This window comes from Ranitomeya imitator, chromosome 7 (assembly GCF_032444005.1).
Source record: "Ranitomeya imitator isolate aRanImi1 chromosome 7, aRanImi1.pri, whole genome shotgun sequence".
Classification (NCBI taxonomy): domain Eukaryota; kingdom Metazoa; phylum Chordata; class Amphibia; order Anura; family Dendrobatidae; genus Ranitomeya; species Ranitomeya imitator.
Window position 1 is genome coordinate 216,266,847 of NC_091288.1, and position 14,435 is coordinate 216,281,281.

Genomic DNA, 14,435 nt, shown 5'->3' on the forward strand with positions numbered 1-14,435 from the left:
TATGGCTGGTCCGAATAACTAAAGCATTTGTTACCATCCACCTCTCGTGTCTCCCCTTTTCCTCATAGTCTGTAAGCTTGCGAGCAGCAGGGCCCTCACTCCTCCTGGTATCTGTTTTGAACTGTATTTCTGTTATGCTGTAATGTCTATTGTCTGTACAAGTCCCCTCTATAATTTGTAAAGCGCTGCGGAATATGTTGGCGCTATATAAATAAAAATTATTATTATTATTATATTATTATCTTGCGTGCCCTAATATGCTAACTTGTTCCTGGGGCTGTGGGAGAGGGATATATTTTCATCTGAAGCCATACCCCTAAGTGGCAAAGTACTTTCTTGGAGCAGATTCATTGACAATAACTTCTTCTTATGGCAGGGCACGGAGGAGGATCTCTGCAAATTTATTGGGTCACTAAACATGAATGACTTAAATATCAGACTTACTTTCAAGTCAGGGAGACAGAATATGGAATTTTTGGATGTCCTATTCACCATTGATGATCTTGGTTGGATACAAACTGATGTCCATCGGAAATCCACCTCTGTAAACACTCTACTCAATGCTGAATCTTCCCATCCAAAAAATCTTACTAACAGCATTCCAATAGGACAATTCCTTAGGATGTGGAGAATATGTTCTAATGATGCCAAGTTTGAAAGGCAGGCTAGTGATCTTAGACATAGATTTCTAAATAGAGGCTATTCAGAAACTGTCATAAAAGAGAGGTTACCGAAGAGCTAAATTTTCTATAAGATCTGATCTCCTGTACCAACGTAAAATGCCAAAGGATAATGAGGTGGTTAGGTTTATCTCTACGTTTAATGCTAGAAATGGTGAAATGTGGGGGGGATTAAACAAATATTGGAAGTTATTGAAAATGGATGAGTCCCTCTCTGTTATGATAGGCAATTCAGTTCCACAATGGACATAGCGGTCAGAGCACATACAGTGATCTAACAACCCAAAATCATAGAACGAGCTCTGAGACGTGGGAACTCTGCAGACCGCAATCCCTAATCCTCTCCAAACAACACTAGAGGCAGCCGTGGATTGCGCCTAACTCTGCCTATGCAACTCGGCACAGCCTGAGAAACTAACTAGCCTGAAGATAGAAAATAAGCCTACCTTGCCTCAGAGAAATACCCCAAAGGAAAAGGCAGCCCCCCACATTTAATGACTGTGAGTTAAGATGAAAAGACAAACGTAGAGATGAAATAGATTCAGCAAAGTGAGGCCCGACTTTCTTAACAGAGCGAGGATAGGAAAGGTAACTTTGCGGTCTACACAAAACCCTAAAGAAAACCACGCAAAGGGGCAAAAAGACCCTCCGTACCGAACTAACGGCACGGAGGTACACCCTTTGCGTCCCAGAGCTTCCAGCAAAACAATTAGACAAGCTGGACAGAAAAAATAGCAAACAAATTGCAAAGAAGAACTTAGCTATGCAGAGCAGCAGGCCACAGGAATGATCCAGGGAAAAACAAGTCCAACACTGGAACATTGACAGGAAGCCAGGATCAAAGCATTAGGTGGAGTTAAGTAGAGAAGCACCTAACGACCTCACCACATCACCTGAGGGAGGAAACTCAGAAGCCGCAGTACCACTTTCCTCCACCAACGGAAGCTCACAGAGAGAATCAGCCGAAGTACCACTTGTGACCACAGGAGGGAGCTCTGCCACAGAATTCACAACACCTCTCCACATGTATTGCGAAACATCCTGCGATTACTTATTGTAGATCACAAAACATTATATACTTGTTAAAAGTAATTTTGAACCAAAAGTGAAGAACATCTATGATTCAATGGGACCTCCTTGGGGTTGTAAACCTTGTGGGTCATGCGTAGCATGCCCAAATATTGAGACAACAAAATCTTTCATTAATTCCTCCAACTCTAAAACCTACAAAATTACACGTAACATTTCTTGTAAAACTATTGGTGTCATATACAGTGCTAAATATCCATGTAACAAATTGTACCTAGGACTGACTTCACGCGAGCTGCGAAGAAGAGTCAGAGAACATATTCTGAATATTAAAGCAGCAGCGGAAATTACCAATATTGCTGAATTAAAAACAATTCCTCGGCAGTATAAGTTATACCACAATTATGATCCCTCATCTTTTAAGGTTAGTGGTATTAACAGAGTTATCTAATATATAAAGCTGAATGTGTGTGTGTGTATGTATGTCCGGGATTGGCATCTGCACCGTCGCAGCTACAGCCACAAAATTTTGCAGTCACACGTCTGGACCCCGAGAGCGTCATAGGCTATGTTGTGAGGCGAAATTTTAACCCCGCGCGTTCCAATTCACCAAACAATTTTGCCCCTATCTGCATAATGGGGAAAAAGTGAAAGGAAAAGTGTTGGAGGCGTCGCAGCTACCGCCACAAAATTTTACACAGTCACACGTCTGGACCCCGAGAGCGTCATAGGCTATGTTGTGAGGCGAAATTTTAACCCCGCGCGTTCCAATTCACCAAACAATTTTGCCCCTATCTACATAATGGGGAAAAAGTGAAAGGAAAAGTGTTGGAGGCAAATTGACAGCTGCCAGATGTGAACAAGGGGGACTTAAAGAGTGAGAGCGATGGCGCCAAAGAGTATATACCGTACAGTTGCTAAGGTGGGGCCCCGACATGGGATACTCACCACACACGGGGATATGAACACACACAAAATGCGCAACAAACTACCATGTGCTTGAACACATACCACCCTCAGCACACATTTCACCACACATACACCAACCTCGCCACATAAAAGTCGAAACACAAAAGTCGCCGCTCAAAACTCGCCACGCGCAAAACTCGCCACATGCAAAACTAGGCTCACGCAAAACTCGCCACACGTGCAAAACTCACCTCATGGAAAACTAGCCACACGCAAAACTTGCTCACGCGGAAAAATTGCCACATGCACAAAAGTTGCAACACATGCAAAAGTTGCCTCACATAAAACTTGCACATACTCAAAACGCACCACACATAAAACTCGCCACGCGCAAAACTCACCATGCGCAAAACTTGCTGCACACAACTTGCTACACTAACCTGTCACACGCAACTCGACACACAAAAAGTTGCTACATGCATGTCGCCACACAAAACTCATCTCACAAAAGTCGCTACATGCATGTCACTACACGCAACTCAACACACACAACTTGACAAATGAAACTCGCCCTAAAACACACACAAGTCTGGTATTATCCTTCAAAAATAAAAATCTGATTAATAAGCAGACAAACTAAAAGAGCAACAAATGTACCATATAGGAAATACGGCAGCTGTCAGTCACAGGAGGGCTTCCTGTTGGCTGGGGATTTATCAGGCTGCCAATTTAGCTTACAAATACTGAGGTAAAAATACTGACCAAATAATGTGTGAATGCGGTCTAATACAGGAGGAGATGACACACAGGTATATACTATATACAGGAGGAGATGACACACAGGTATATACTATATACAGGAGGAGATGACAACCTGGTATATACTATATACAGGGGAGATGACATACAGGTACATACTATATACAGGGGCGATGACACAGGTATATACTATATACAGTGGAGATGACATACAGGTATATACTATATACAGGAGGAGATGACATACAGGTATATACTATATACAGGAGGAGATGACATACAGGTATATACTATATACAGGAGCAGATGATACACAGGTATATACTATATACAGGAGGAGATGACACACGTATATACTATATAGAGGAGGAGATGACATACAGCTATATACTATATAAAAGAGATGACACATAGGTATATAGAGGAGGAGAGGACATACAGCAGGTACAGTATATACTATATACAGGGGAGATGACATATAGGTATATACTATATACAGGAGATGACATACAGTTATATACTATATATAGGAGGAGATGACACAGGTATATAGTATATACAGAAGAGATGACATACAGGTATATACTATATACAGGATGAGATGACACATGGGTATATACAATGTACAGGAGGAGATGACATACAGCAGGTATATACTATTTACAGGTGAGATGACATACAGGTATATACTATATACAAGAGAAGACATACAGGTGTATACTATATATAAGGGAGATGACAAACATGTATATACTGAGGTGAAAATGAGGGGTGTGAGGTGAAAATGAAAAGGTGTGAGTGCAAAATGAGAGGAGTGAGGGAAAATAGTGGAGTGATCGGAAAATGACAGATGTGAGGAAATAGCGACCACAATATTGTAGAGTTTCACCTGTCTTTCACTAGGGGGACTTGTCAGGGAGTCACAAAAACACTGAACTTTAGGAAGGCAAAGTTTGACCAGCTTAGAGATGCCCTTAATCTGGTAGACTGGGACAATATCCTCAGAAATAAGAATACAGATAATAAATAGGAAATGTTTAAGAACATCCTAAATAGGCAGTGTAAGCGGTTTATACCTTGTGGGAATAAAAGGACTAGAAATAGGAAAAACCCAATGTGGCTAAACAAAGAAGTAAGACAGGCAATTAACAGTAAAAAGAAAGCATTTGCACTACTAAAGCAGGATGGCACCATTGAAGCTCTAAAAAACTATAGGGAGAAAAATACTTTATCTAAAAAACTAATTAAAGCTGCCAAAAAGGAAACAGAGAAGCACATTGCTAAGGAGAGTAAAACTAATCCCAAACTGTTCTTCAACTATATCAATAGTAAAAGAATAAAAACTGAAAATGTAGGCCCCTTAAAAAATAGTGAGGAAAGAATGGTTGTAGATGACGAGGAAAAAGCTAACATATTAAACACCTTCTTCTCCACGGTATTCACGGTGGAAAATGAAATGCTAGGTGAAATCCCAAGAAACAATGAAAACCCTATATTAAGGGTCACCAATCTAACCCAAGAAGAGGTGCGAAACCGGCTAAATAAAATTAAAATAGATAAATCTCCGGGTCCGGATGGCATACACCCACGAGTACTAAGAGAACTAAGTAATGTAATAGATAAACCATTATTTCTTATTTTTAGGGACTCTATAGCGACAGGGTCTGTTCCGCAGGATTGGCGCATAGCAAATGTGGTGCCAATATTCAAAAAGGGCTCTAAAAGTGAACCTGGAAATTATAGGCCAGTAAGTCTAACCTCTATTGTTGGTAAAATATTTGAAGGGTTTCTGAGGGATGTTATTCTGGATTATCTCAATGAGAATAACTGTTTAACTCCATATCAGCATGGGTTTATGAGAAATCGCTCCTGTCAAACCAATCTAATCAGTTTTTATGAAGAAGTAAGCTATAGGCTGGACCACGGTGAGTCATTGGACGTGGTATATCTCGATTTTTCCAAAGCGTTTGATACCGTGCCGCACAAGAGGTTGGTACACAAAATGAGAATGCTTGGTCTGGGGGAAAATGTGTGTAAATGGGTTAGTAACTGGCTTAGTGATAGAAAGCAGAGGGTGGTTATAAATGGTATAGTCTCTAACTGGGTCGCTGTGACCAGTGGGGTACCGCAGGGGTCAGTATTGGGACCTGTTCTCTTCAACATATTCATTAATGATCTGGTAGAAGGTTTACACAGTAAAATATCGATATTTGCAGATGATACAAAACTATGTAAAGCAGTTAATACAAGAGAAGATAGTATTCTGTTACAGATGGATCTGGATAAGTTGGAAACTTGGGCTGAAAGGTGGCAGATGAGGTTTAACAATGATAAATGTAAGGTTATACACATGGGAAGAAGGAATCAATATCACCATTACACACTGAATGGGAAACCACTGGGTAAATCTGACAGGGAGAAGGACTTGGGGATCCTAGTTAATGATAAACTTACCTGGAGCAGCCAGTGCCAGGCAGCAGCTGCCAAGGCAAACAGGATCATGGGGTGCATTAAAAGAGGTCTGGATACACATGATGAGAGCATTATACTGCCTCTATACAAATCCCTAGTTAGACCGCACATGGAGTACTGTGTCCAGTTTTGGGCACCGGTGCTCAGGAAGGATATAATGGAACTAGAGAGAGTACAAAGGAGGGCAACAAAATTAATAAAGGGGATGGGAGAACTACAATACCCAGATAGATTAGCGAAATTAGGATTATTTAGTCTAGAAAAAAGACGACTGAGGGGCGATCTAATAACCATGTATAAGTATATAAGGGGACAATACAAATATCTCGCTGAGGATCTGTTTATACCAAGGAAGGTGACAGGCACAAGGGGGCATTCTTTGCGTCTGGAGGAGAGAAGGTTTTTCCACCAACATAGAAGAGGATTCTTTACTGTTAGGGCAGTGAGAATCTGGAATTGCTTGCCTGAGGAGGTGGTGATGGCGAACTCAGTCGAGGGGTTCAAGAGAGGCCTGGATGTCTTCCTGGAGCAGAACAATATTGTATCATACAATTATTAGGTTCTGTAGAAGGACGTAGATCTGGGGATTTATTATGATGGAATATAGGCTGAACTGGATGGACAAATGTCTTTTTTCGGCCTTACTAACTATGTTACTATGTTACTATGAGGTCAAAATAACAAGTTTTAGGGGGAATGAGAGGAGTGAGGGGGAAAATGAGAGATGTAAAAGAGAAAATGAGAGGTGTAAAGGAGAAAATGAGAGGTGTAAGGGAGAAAATGAGAGGCATGATGGGAAAATAAGAGACGTGAGGTGCTATAACTAACCACAGATATTTACTATGCCCAGGCAACGCCGGGCTCTTCAGCTAGTTATTGATAATTGTGGTGGTGACTGGAAAAAGATCCTAGCACAAAAAGAATTAAGTAAGATTACCATCTTGGATACTATGGCACCAAATGGACTCAATGAGACCATTAGTTTTGCTACTTTTCTTTAGGTTGTTCTTCTTTTTATATTTAATTTTATTTTATTCTTCTTGTTTTTTTTATCTATATATATTTATGTGTGTGTGAATTTGACAAACAGATATGTTTGTAGTTAATTTATTTATAATATTTTCTTCATATAATCTTTTCGATTTTCTTCTGATCATGTTTTTAATTACATTTTATTAATTTATCTTTTTCTCTTTTTTATATATTTTTCAGATCTTTTGCCATGTTGATATATTTATTGTTAATCCATATTTGTATTTAGCTGCGTGTCTGTTGTGTTTTATGTTTACATCTTGCACTTGTCACTTTTACCTGTTTTTAATTAATATTAATTAAACTACATCACTAATATATGTGCATAATAAATTAAATTTGTAGATTGTAAGCTTGCGAGCAGGGACCTCACCCCTAATGTCACTGGTTAAATTGTCTTAACTTTTACTGAATTTATTGTCTGTACATGTCCCCGCTTAATTGTAAAGTGCTGCGGAATATGTTGGCGCTATATAAATAAAAATTATTATTATTATTAAATATGTAAGTTTCTTATAACTGTATACTATGTACATGTTGCAATATTTATCACATCCCTTCACTGATCTTTGGGCATCAATATGTTTGTGTTTCACATGAAATATTTATTATTATTTATTATTATAACGCCATTTATTCCATGGCGCTTTACATGTGAGGAGGGGTATACATAATAAAAACAAGTACAATAATCTTGAACAATACAGGTCATGACTGGTACAGGAGGAGAGAGGACCCTGCCCGCGAGGGCTCACAATCTACAAGGGATGGGTGAGAATACAGTAGGTGAGGGTAGAGCTGGTCTTGCAGCGGTTTGGTCAATCGGTGGTTACTGCAGGTTGTAGGCTTGTCGGAAGAGGTAGGTCTTCAGGTTCTTTTTTAAGGTTTTCCACAGTAGGCGAGAGTCTGATATGTTGGGGTAGAGAGTTGCAGAGTAGGGGGGATGTGACTGTGAGAAGAAGAGATAAGAGGGAAGTCGAGAAGGAGACCTTGTGAGGATCGGAGGTTGCGTGCAGGAAAGTACCGGGAGACGAGGTCACAGATGTATAGAGGAGACAGGTTGTGGATGGCTTTGTATGTCATGGTTAGGGTTATGTACTAGAGTCTCTGGGTAATGGGGAGCCAGTGAAGGGATTGACAGAGGGGAGAGGCCGGGGAATAGTGGGGGGACAGGTGGATTAGTCAGGCAGCTGATTTTAGAATAGATTGGAGGGGTGTGAGAGTGTTAGAGGGGAGGCCACAGAGCAGGAGGTTACAGTAGTCGAGGCGGGAGATGATGAGGGCACGGACAAGGGTTTTTGCAGATTCTTGGTTCAGGAATGTACGGATCCGTGAAATATTTTTGAGGTTAAGGTAGCAGGAAGTGGAAAGGGCTTGGATATGTGGTGTGAAGGAGAGTTCAGTGTCAAGGATTACTCCGATGCAGCGAGCTTGTGGGACTGGGGAGAGTGGGCAGCCGTTTACTGTAATGGATAGGTTCGTTGGGGGGTCGCGTGAGATGGGGGAAAGACGACGAATTCTGTTTTGTCCATGTTAAGTTTTAGAAATCTAGCAGAGAAGGATGAAATAGCGGATAGACATTGAGGGATTCTGGTTAGTAGGGTGGTGACATCTGGTCCAGAGATGTAGATCTGTGTGTAATCAGCGTAGAGGTGATACTGAAAACCGTGAGATTCTATGAGCTGTCCCAGGCCAAAAGTGTAAATGGAGAAGAGCAGGGGCCCTAGGACTGAACCTTGCAGGACTCCGACAGATAGTGGGCGAGGTGAGGAGTTGGTGTGTGAGTGGGAGACGCTGAATGTCCGGTCAGTTTTTTATCTCTTCCCTTTCACTTATCCTCTCTTTTTGTATGGCATGTCCTTAATATACTTACACTTCAATGGAATACACTATGCCTTCCAGTGATGAGCGCATGCATACATCATTTCCGCTTAGGCTACTTTCACACTAGTGTCGTGCACTGCACGTCGCTATGCGACGTTGCGGCACATCGACGCTAGCAGTGAAAGCGCCGCACAACGGGGGCAGCGGATGCTGTTTTCCAATGCATTCGCTGCCCCATTGTGAGGTGCGGGGAGGCGGGGCGGAGTTCCAGCCGCGCATGCGCGGTTGGAAATGCTGCAGACGACGCACCAAAAAACGTTACATGCAACATTTTTTGGTGGCGACGGTCCGACGCAACCGTCGCATGACGGTTGCAACGTGTGGCAATGCATCGCACTGCTTCGCTAATGCAAGTCAATGGAGAAAAAACGCATCCTGCAAGCACTTTTGCAGGATGCGTTTTTTTCTGTAAAACGACGCATAGGGACGTGCAGTGCACGACACTAGTGTGAAAGTAGCCTTACTTAGTTCAGCATATTGATGTTATGTCCGGATAGGTTATGCGGTCCAGGGTGCAACGCACGCTGGTGTCATTTCCTCCCATGTGGTGCGCTCCATGGAGATGCGTCTTGTGGGAAGAGACTGATGCTAGCTATACCATGCATGGTATGATACACGTGCAGCTACGGCTGTGCATAATCTGCATAACGGCTGACACCTCTCAGGTGAAACGCGTGTCGGGCAGGTGCAGGCTGCTGAGGGGTCTCTGTACTGGCTAGTATACCGTTATTTATCCTCTCATGCACTTTTCATTGCACACTGGCACTTTGGACACACTGTTGCACTTATAACTTTATCATCACTGTGGGTCATTACCACAGTGTAATTACTTGTATACAGTATATGTCAGTATTATCTATTTATTGATTTATTACTCTGAGGATATTTTTAGTGTGTATACTTTATGCAGTAATTGTTTTGCTATTATATGTTATCTTTATGCAACTCCAAATTATGATATCGGTCCTGCATGACATATAGATTTTAACTTTACTTTTTCTTAATAAATTATAATATACCTACTGATTTATATTCATTGTCATGTATGGATTAATATAATCAATTTTGGAGCTATGGTAATTGTTTACTAATATTATATATAGCCCGTACAATTCCACCATTTTTCCACTTTGTTTTTTGTCTTCCCCTGTATTCATAATTCATCATGTACTATGCGGTTCATTTGCCTTAATAAATGTATTATAGTTAACTAGATATTTTGCAGTTGTGTATCTTATTTATAGGTATTATTTTGAGTGGATACACAACACATGTATATTGGCTTTGTATGCGTATATTTACATGACAGCGTTGCAAACACTGGATGCTTGGGCCCCCCATTCAAGTAGATGGGGTCGGAGTTCGAGTCTGGGTACTGTTCTGGTACCCGAACCCGAACTTTTTGTAACTGTTAGGCCGAATCCGCTGGACCTGAACATCCAGGTGTCCGCCCGTCTGTACACATTTTTTTCACAAATAAATGCAAGTCATATCGAAGAAATGTTACCACTGTCATGAAGTACAATATGTCACGATCACGAGAAAACAATGCCAGAATCACCAGGATCCATGGAAGCGTTCCAAAGATATTACCTCATAAAGGGCCAGTGGTCACAATTGTAAAAATTGGCCTAGTCATTAACATGCTATCCACTCTCGGGGGTAAAGTGGTTAATGTTTTTAAACCAAAACAGTAAGGTGCAATAAATATAAGAGCCTCAAAAGCTCATGCCATCACATGTAATATACTATCAGTAGACACATAGTGCAGAGGTGGAACAACATTAAATAAAGTGCATAATGAGGTTATGTTACCTGGGTTGCCACAAAGTGAACGCAAGGGACTGCTGCATCCCCCACCCTAATGCGCGTTTTGCCTATTCTTCTTCCTGGGATGTGCTAAAATGGAAAGGCTCATTATTATTTAAAAAGTCTGTGAACCAATCCGGAAATGCCTATGCTGACATGTGATGTTTGTGTCTGTTAGGAGTCAAGTTTCCTCTGCTGCACAGGGGGAATCTCGATCCGTGTCTGCTGCGGTCTCCCATTCAGCATCGGCCGCAGTGGGGTCTGCTCAGCGGAGACGTCGCTCCCAGCGTCTCGCTGAGGCTGATTCTGTGCATAGGGTCACTACTGCCTTTTCTGGCTTTCCTATGGTACCCTGCACTGATCTGCGGCGAGCAGGCCTCTCTGGGACTAAGTCCTTATTTACACACACTGAGCATGCCCAGGGCAAGGTCTCCCATTGGAGGTCGAGGGTCACATGCTCAGGTACTGCAGCGCATCCCATTGGTCCTCCAGGAAGGTCCTGAAAGGGCAAAACTTCGGTAACAGCTTCCTGTGCTGCAACTATATAAGCTGCGCATGACCGCACGGCCATGCGCTAGTATTGTCTAAAGTTATGTGGTTTGCGCCAGTGTGGTCACGTGTGTGTGTTCAGGGACCCGGCTGAAATAAGCCCCTAGAATGCTGGCTCCTCCGGCGAGGAGTTTTGTGTATTTGTGTGACCACTGACTGCTCTCTGTTTGGGCAGTTAGCCTGTGCCTCTGTGAAGTCTAACAGGGCACAGTGCTTTCCTTTCACGGCTACTCAGTGAATTAACTGAGTTAGTTTATACCGCCATGTAGCTCCGCCGTTTGCTAGCAGCAGGTACTCCTGCACGGTGGACCCCGGGCTGCGAACGCACCAATATCAATAAACATCTCTATTTACTCGGTGCGTTCCGCTAGCCTTAACAGAATACTAGCGCTAGGGTCTGGCTAGTAAATGGCGGACATTCAGCAATCTTTGCGGTATATCCAACAGCTGGAGGGTAGGTTGGCGGCTCTCGAGAGCTCAACCTCAGCTGTGGATGTTACCGCAGTTGCTGTACAGGCTGCTACCGTGGCTGCAGCAACCTTGTCCACTGCCACCTCTGTTCCGACATTATCTCGCCTCCCGCTGCCAGAAAATTTTTCTGGAAATAGCAAAACTTGTAGGGGATTCGTGAGTCAGTGCTCTATTCACCTCGAGCTCCTGGCTGCACGTTTTCCTACAGAGCGGGCTAAGGTGGGATTTATTGTGTCTCTCTTGTCAGACAGGGCGTTGGAGTGGGCTACGCCGCTGTGGGAGCGTGGTGATCATGTGGTGCAGAGTGCTCCGTTGTTCCTGAGCACTCTGAAAAAGGTCTTTTTAGGACCTCAAGTCACCCATGACACAGCGCTCCAACTACTGGCATTAACTCAGGGTGAGTCCTTGGTCAGCCATTTTTCCGTCCGCTTCCGTACTTTAGCTTCCGAGCTGGAGTGGTCGGATAAAGCCCTTATCCCCATATTTTGGAGGGGCCTGGCTGACCACATTAAGGACGCTCTGGCCACTAGGGAGATTCCTGCCACACTGGAGGAGTTAATAACTGTCTCTACTCGTATTGACCTCCGTTTTAACGAGCGGAGGTTGGAGCGAGCCCAGTGCAGGCAGAGGTTTCGGCTGGCTCCCACCTTCGCCAAACCTTTGGAATCTCCAGTCCAGGCATCCGAGTCACATGAGGCCTTAGAGGTGACACGAGCGGGATCCAAGTCTCAGTCCGCCCGTGCACATAAGGTCCGTAATGTTTGCCAGCAGTCAGGACATCTTGCCTCCAAGGGTCCTCAGCGGTCGGGGAAACGTCAGCGTCTAGTGGCAGTTGGAGGAGGTACACTAGACACGGCGACGTTTGCCTCAGTTGTCCTTCAAGGGGACAATTACCATAGGCCCATCCACTCTTATGGTCGAGCTATGCGTGGATTCTGGGGCAGAGGGTAACTTTATGTCTTCCGCTTTTGCCCAGCGTCACGCAATACCCTTGGTGATGCTCGCCCAGCCAATAACCGTTCGAGTGGTAAATGGGTCAACACTACCTTCACAGATTACCCATCAAACCATTCCTTTCACGCTATCTGTGTCTCCATCATATCAGGAGATAATCTCCCTATTAGTCATTCCTGAGGGAATTGATGAGGTCCTGTTGGGGATACCATGGCTTCGCTACCATTCTCCTCATATTGAGTGGTCCTCTGGGAGAATTTTGGGATGGAGTAAATCTTGCGAGGGTAGATGTCAGAGGGAGTGCGTTCAGGTTGCTACTACACAGGTACCCGCAGATCTTTCCTCTCTCCCCAAGCACTATTGGCCCTATGCAGACGTGTTCTCCAAAAGAGCTGCGGAGACCCTTCCGCCTCACCGCCCCTATGACTGTCCTATTGACCTCTTGCCTGGTGCTGAGCCTCCCCGGGGTCGAGTCTATCCGTTATCTCTTCCGGAGACGGAGGCAATGTCCCAGTATATCCAAGAGAATCTGGCAAGAGGATTCATTAGGAAGTCAGTGTCACCGGCAGGGGCTGGGTTCTTCTTCGTACAGAAGAAGACTGGAGACTTACGTCCATGCATAGACTACAGGGGTCTCAACGCCATCACCGTTAAGAACAAGTACCCATTACCCCTGATATCTGAGCTTTTTGATAGGCTACGGGGAGCAAGGGTATTTACAAAGTTACATCTGCTGGGTGCTTACAACCTGATTCGCATCCGTGAAGGGGATGAATGGAAGACGGCTTTTAACACCAGGGATGGGCACTATGAATATCTGGTGATGCCCTTCAGGCTCTGTAATGCCCCAGCCGTTTTCCAAGACTTTGTGAACGACATCTTCCGGGATATGCTCACCACCTCGGTCGTAGTCTATCTGGATGATATTCTCATCTACTCTCCAGATATTGACTCCCATCGGAGAGATGTTCGCAAAGTCTTCGACCTCTTACGGGCAAACTCCCTCTACGCCAAGTTGGAGAAGTGTGTGTTTGAGCAGGAGTCCTTGCCTTTCCTTGGTTATATCATCTCTGCCCAGGGTTTGGCTATGGATCCTGCCAAGCTACAGGCTGTAATGGACTGGCAGGAACCCCATTCTTTTAAAGCGGTGCAGTGCTTTATGGGGTTCATTAATTACTATCGCCAGTTCATTCCACACTTCTCAACTTTGGTAGCTCCCTTGGTTGCCCTCACCAAGAAGGGAGCAAATCCCAAGTTGTGGTCAGAGGAGGTCTCCAAGGCCTTTCTCTCGATTAAGTCACACTTCGCTAGCGCTCCCATCCTACATCGCCCCGATGTAGATAAACCATTTATCTTGGAGGTGGATGCCTCATCCGTTGGTGCTGGAGCAGTCCTTTTCCAAAAGGATGCTCAAGGTCGGAAGCATCCTTGCTTCTTCTTCTCCAAGACCTTCACACCAGTGGAGAGGAATTATTCCATCGGGGACAGGGAGTTGCTAGCCATGAAGTTGGCTTTTTCAGAGTGGAGACACCTCTTGGAGGGAGCTCACTTTCCCTTCCAAGTCTTCACTGACCACAAGAACTTGGTGTATATACAGACGGCCCAGCGGCTGAATTCTCGCCAGGCTAGATGGTCCCTGTTCTTCTCCCGGTTCCATTTTACTCTCCATTTTCTATCTGGGGAGAAGAACGCTCGTGCCGACGCTCTCTCCCGCTCCGTAGTGTCATCTGAGGAGGAGGAGCCTCGGCTTATTGTCCCTTCTGAGAGCCTGAGAACTGTAGCTCCGGTTTTGCTAGAGTCTGTGCCCCCGGGCAAGACTTTCGTGCCAGCTAACTTGCGACCGGAGGTTCTCTCTTGGGCTCACTCCTCCAGAGTGGGTGGGCATTT